Source organism: Piliocolobus tephrosceles, chromosome 9, assembly GCF_002776525.5.
Source record: "Piliocolobus tephrosceles isolate RC106 chromosome 9, ASM277652v3, whole genome shotgun sequence".
In the NCBI taxonomy this organism is placed as follows: Eukaryota; Metazoa; Chordata; class Mammalia; order Primates; family Cercopithecidae; genus Piliocolobus; species Piliocolobus tephrosceles.
In genome coordinates, this window is record NC_045442.1 from 126,880,084 (window position 1) to 126,886,510 (window position 6,427).

At 42.2% G+C, this 6,427-nt stretch overlaps 1 non-coding gene across 1 annotated transcript; it reads right to left on the reverse strand.

The window, feature by feature from the left end:
- Positions 1-3,926: 3,926 nt before the first annotated feature.
- Positions 3,927-4,032, reverse strand: LOC111527016. The gene has a single exon (XR_002726561.1). It is a non-coding gene; the product is annotated as a U6 spliceosomal RNA (small nuclear RNA).
- Positions 4,033-6,427: the final 2,395 nt, after the last annotated feature.

A 6,427-nucleotide genomic window follows, 5' to 3' on the forward strand; every position in this document is an offset into this window, starting at 1 on the left:
CATATACATTTTTTGTTATGTGAAGATTCTAAAGAAGAAATGGAGAGAAGAAATCAGGCAGACCCAGGACCTCGAGAACTGAGGAGCATCACAGTGGTGGGTGTACTGGTCCGTTTTTACACTTCTATGAAGAACTGCCGGAGACTGAGTATTTTTGCCAAACACTCATCACCTCAATCTAATCACGAAAAACCATCAGACACATTGAAATTGAGGGACCATCTACAAAATAACTGACCAGTACTATTCAAGAGCATCAAGGTCATGACACACAAATACATCTGAAGAAATTCTCCCAGACCAATGGAGACTAAAAAGACAAGAAAACTAGGGGATGGTGAGTTAGGGAGACCAAGGGTAAAGGTGAAAAGAAGTGGTTATCTCAGATGAATGTCTAGAAAGTGAATGTAAACCATTAAACAGGTAATAAGTTAGTAGCATTATATTGTGTACTGAAAATCTGCTAAGAAAGTAGATGTCTAATATCTTAGTTGTAATTACCTGTTTATTCATCCACTAGAATAAAATTTCAATGTGAAAGAATCTAATCGATCATTTTTACTGCTATGACCCAAATCCTAGAAAGTGAAGGATGTAATAATTACCTACTGAACATTTTTAATTCATCACAGAAGGTGAATCCACATTTGTTAGCATTTGTATACTTGTACAATTAAAAAATAAAAGTGAAAATAGGTGCAGGTACAGGAAGACTTGCAGATTTGGTGACTGAAGAAAAACACAGCTCCCACCTCATGACCTCATGGCAGTCATTAACGAATCATAATGTAAGGGAAGAAAAGTAGAAAATTTGGAAAAAGACGTATTATGAAATAGCACAGAAAGCCTGCAAGGGTTAGCTGACTACAATATAACATTGAGTGATCATTTTGTTTTGAAATTTATGAATATACGGTGACACTTAGCTGCCAAATTTAATGATGTTATGCAGTATTGGTCATTATAAGCACAACGAAGACAGATTTCTGAATCATCTTTAAAGTGTTTCTAGGAGGAAAAGGAGGGAACGGAAGTGAGAATATTTCCAAGGGGACAGATTTATTCATGAACCAGGCAATATAAACCAGACAAGTCAAGAAACAAAGATAGAAGTAATTGATAAAGAGAAAATGAAGGGTGTGTATGAGGCTGCCTTTTTTTTTTTTTTTTAATGCGGCGCTTAAGCAAAGGAAGCAAAGCAGTAAGAGATTATTGTGATTGAAGAATGGGACGACTGGATTTTTCATATAAGAGTGTTAGTGGGGCTGGGAGCGGTGGCTCACGCCTGTAATCCCAGCACTTTGGGAGGCTGAGGCGGGTGAACCCTGGAGGCGGAGCTTGCAGTGAGCTGAGATCTGGCCACTGCACGGCGACAGAGTGTTAGCAAATTCAAATTCAGGTAATTTCTGTATGTTGGTGGCTCAGAAATCGTGGAGAAAGTCATGACTGTGAGCACATAAAGGAAGAGAGAGTGCAACATTTCAGAGAGCCATGGCAAGAGCACTGAAGTCTCTAAGAACGAAATGAAGTGTTGAGACGGTGAATCTAAATCATTAGGGAAATGAGTTTTTGAAGAATAGAAGAAATTAGCTGGAGCTTATTTAATGACAGAAAAAGTAGAAACTCTGAAAATCTGTAAAATCAGATGTCATAACCTCAAAGGCGCAGTAGAAGCATTGGAGATGGTTGTGGAAGGTGACACTGAGCACCAGGGAGGACAGGAGACCCCCTCTGGAACTGAGGTTCAGGGATACAGGAAAACATGCAGCTTCCTGCAAAAATGGCTACCTAGGAGGCTGAATCTCCATCATGATTCCTGGTTGCGGTTAATGCCAGGAAGTGCAGGAAAATTCTGAGAAGAGGTTGCAGGTATAGGGATTGTACTGACCTTCATCTAGAGTGTTGCCCCTGGAATTTTCTTGTTAAATTCTATTGCTAAAAGACAATTGTAATGGCAAGTCCCCCGAAAATCCTCATAGAGAAGCCATGACAGCAGAAAGTAAGGTTAAAGACACACCCGGTCACCACTATTATTCCAGTGCAAGATACAAATCCTGAGAGAAAGTGTCCTAAATGCGTCAAAGTGAAAGACTTTCATTACGTGTTCTATACATATTTTTGGTTCCTTTATAACCTCTGCTTTAAAACCAAGTAAAGGACAACTTGGTACTTTTATTGTCTGTTACCCTAACACTGCATATGATAAAATAAATATACTCTTTTAGCATTCATGTTTTATTTCGTATTAGCCCTATTATAGTGACAGATTGTTCAATGTAGTGGATGAAATAATTCATAGTTAATTAGTGGTGAAAACAGAGTAGAATTCAACTCCCTCCCTTACCTCACGGCCTTTTAGAACACTGCCCCAGTCATCATATCTCACTTAAAAATTGAATCGATTTTTACAATTACAACTTAATGGCTCACTTTTGAGTAAACATTCAAAATCAAACTAATTTTTCAATAACTACAGTAACTCTAGTTAGAATTAACTAGAATTATGATAGTTATTAAAGCTGTCAGAGATAATTAAAATTTCTGGTATAAATGTCTAATTTGCTTCTCATAAGCATGATATTGCTCTAATACTTTAACCACTAGTAAAATTCTGATAGCCCCAAGGGCTAAGATTCAGGTTCAAAAATTACTGAGGAAGTGAGCCACCAAAGAGGATTTGGCAACGATTGGTTGGTGCAAAAGTTGTTGCGGTTTTGCCACTAAAAATTAATGGCAAAAAAAAAAAAAAAATGCAGTTACTTTTGCACCAACCTATAGAACCAGGTTATTGAGTGGATGCTGAGTGCTTCTTAAGCATCTGAATCCACTCATTCAATGTGTACCTATGGAGCATCTGCTTGGTGCCGGGTCTGGTGCAGGCAATCGGAATTCATCTGCATTTGGATCAAAGACCCCTGCCCTCAAGCAGTTCATATTTAGCAGGTCAGGAGAGGACCCAGGGGAACCCTGATAACAAGTTCTGAATATTTTAGGAAAACGACAGGACACATTAGAAGGTGGCCAGCGATGTGTGAAAAAGACAGCACAGAGCCAAGAACACAGACTGGGGAGAAACCGATGAGGTGTGAAGGAGGATTTTGCAAGGTGTATTCAGGATAGGTCTTACCGCGCTCTCGAGGTTTTAGCAAATAGTTGTGTGATAAAGTGGCTGACTTCATTTTTTGCTGCTTGAAAACATTTAAGCCTCAGAGGCCAAATGTTGGTCCTGGGCCTCTCGTCAGCTTGTCCCACGTCTGGACAAGCCGAGAAGAAAGCCCAAGGGCTCCCACTTTGACACTGGCAGGAGATTCAGATCACGCAAGCCCGCCTTCTGGGCACCTTTACCCAACCCCACCCACCTGCTCACCACAGTAAAACCCCCAGCTATGCACCTGTCCTTGCTCTTTCTGCGCCGTTTGAGACCTGCTTAAGAGGTTCGCCCTGTTCTGCCATTATGTAAATACACCTTGTTATACTGTCTTGGGGTGTGTATGTGTGTGTGTGTGTGTGTATCATCATGGCTCTCAACATTGAACTACATTTTGGGGCCACGAGTCCACCCTGTCTTTGCAGGGGTTCTTGACAAGGGGAGAACTCCTTGTTCTAGGGGGCGAGGTACCTGGCACATTCCTGGAACAGTGCAAATTGGCCTCCCCCTGAAGTGAGGGGAAACATAACTAGAGAAAGAATCAGATTGTAAATGATGGGGGTGGGGGTTTGAGATCACAAGAAGCTTTATGACTTTTTTAAAAAACATAGATTTTACTTTGAATGGAATAAACAACCATTGCAGGGCTTTGAGCATAGGGTGGGCATGATTTGCTTTTGTTTATTTAGTTTACAGTAGCTGAATTGAGATATCATTCACATGCCATACAATTTATTATTTTCAGTGCCTACAATTCAGTGGCTTTTAGTATATTCATAAGCGTATGGAATGTCACATGAATTTCCATGTCATGCTTATGCAGGGGCCGGGTTCCTCTTCTCTGTGTGTTCCAGTTTTAGCAGATGTGCTGCCGAAGCGAGCACCCGAGTTTGACTCGCGCAGCGACCCTCTCGCCGCTGGGTTGAGAATAGCCAGAAGGAGCCAGGCTGCGGAGAAGCAGGGGACCTGGAGGGTGCGCCTGTGAATCCAGTGACAAAGGACGGTGTTTCCAGCTACGATGGTGAGTAGCAGGGACATGTAACAATCCATGGGGTTCTGGGTCTTCCAAAGGCAGAGACAACAGGATTTCCTGATGGGTTGGGTGTTGCAAGTGCTGTTTGTTCTGTCCAAAATTAGAACGTCCTAGACGGGAAACGGGAACTGAAAGGGCAGCCAGTTCCCGCCCACAGACACAGAAAAAGGAAGAGCTGTTTTCTGCTTCTAGTGACAGGAGCCACCTGATGTGGTGCAGATTTTGTGAAACGAAGGAAGGTCTCCAACTTCCAGGCCCGAAGTCTCTAGACATACATAGAGTCGAGGGGTGGAGCCACTAAGTTTCCCCGAGAGAGAGTACCACCAGCCCGATAACCAAATAGTGACTATGTCCACAGCAGCCACTCAGGACAAAGGGAAGTAACAGACAGACGTCCAAAATCCAGTACATAGCGAGGACCAAATAAACGGATGGCTACACACTGTTTTAGGAATTTGTACTGTGTTACTGCATTGCTGCTGTGTTTTGCTTTTCTCTCCTCTGTTGCTCTCTATTTTTCTGTCTCTCCATTCTTCTCTGTATTTCTCTCCATTTCTCGCTTTCTATTCCCTCTTGCTGTCTCTCTCTGTATCTGTCTCTCTCCATTTCTCTCTTTCTAGCTCTCTCTATATTTCTTCCTGTCTATTCTGTCCCATCCAGCTTTCTCTCTTTCCCTCTGTTTGTGTATGTGTGTATCTGCTTGTATGTCTCTGTCTCTGTCTCTTTCTCTTTCTTTTTTTTTTTTTTTTTTTTTGAGATGGAGTCTGGCTCTGTAGCCCAGCCTGGAGTGCAGTGGCCAGATCTCAGCTCACTGCAAGCTCCGTCTTCCGGGTTTACGCCATTCTCCTGCCTCAGCCTCCCGAGTAGCTGGGACTACAGGCGCCCACCACCACGCCCGGCTAGTTTTTTGTATTTTTTTAAGTAGAGACAGGGTTTCACTGGGTTAGTCAGGATGGTCTCGATCTCCTGACCTCGTGATCCGCCCGTCTCGGCCTCCCAAAGTGCTGGGATTACAGGCTTGCGCCACCGCGCCCGGCCTCTCTTTCTATATATATTTCTTTCTCTCTCTTAATTGTTAAAGCACTTCTTTGAAGGCTGTCTAACGTTGTCTTGGCTCAGTAAAAAAGACAGGAGAGTGTCCACACCACGGTAGGTACTGGTGGGAGGATCAGAGCTCCTGGACTCTCTGGCCATGGCAGCGCCAGGTTTGCATGGTGCCACATACCCCCAGGAGTTACTGAAACGGTAATGAGGTTGGGAAGTGTAAAAACAAGAAGGAAAATTTGAGGACAACCAAGGTGGACAACCTCCCCACTCCAAGGTTTTTTTTTAGAGCTTTTGATTACCAGAGGCCTTATTTTATATCGCAATTAAGAAGACTTGAAAAGTACCTCATCAAACAAGCATGCATAAATGAAAGCATTGGGGAACCAACTGGGTACAGTTAATTTTATTTACACTCTCTCTCCATTCTGGCTTTATTTATCGCCAAGCAGCTGGAAGGGTAGAATCCACCAGAGGGTAAATCACTAGTTCTGTGTGAATGGGAATGTCTTTCTAGTACATTGTTCAAACATAGATCACAAGTGAGATTGACACAATCCAGAGTAGCTTGTTTTCCTCCTTAAATGTCATGGTAATGCGCTCCTGTCTCGACAAAGCCCAGGTTGCACAGCTGTGCACAAAGGCCGGGGTTCTCAAGTTCCTCTGGCTCCTACTTGAGGAAATGCTGTGTTCAAATCCAGAAGGAAAATGCCAGGGTTGAAGTTCAAATGCAAAAAAACACTAATTAGAAAAAACAATCTGCTAAGCCCATTATATCCGGTTTAACAATCATCCTTTATTATTTGGGGACATTAAAACTAAAAAGGTCGTTGGTGCTGTTATGGAATATTAGATTGATTTTTAAATGCTCCACACACTCAAGACTTCATTGCTTCTTGCCAAAACACAGTCATCCTGCACTGAAACAGAGCTGATCTTTGAAGGTTGATGAAATACACAGGACTGGCTGTGTTTCCCTGGAGAAGATGCCTTCTAAGGTGAACGGAACCCAGGGTTTGCCAAAGTTGTTATGATATACTGGGGCTGCTGATATAAGAATACATGGAGTAAAAATTAAGACATAAATTATGGATTTTAAAACTTCTTGAATTTTTTTAAGATCTATAGATCGCGCATAAAAGTATACTTAAAAGTAAGATAGTAAGATAGAGAGGATGACAGCTATCGTCATTCCAAATCTT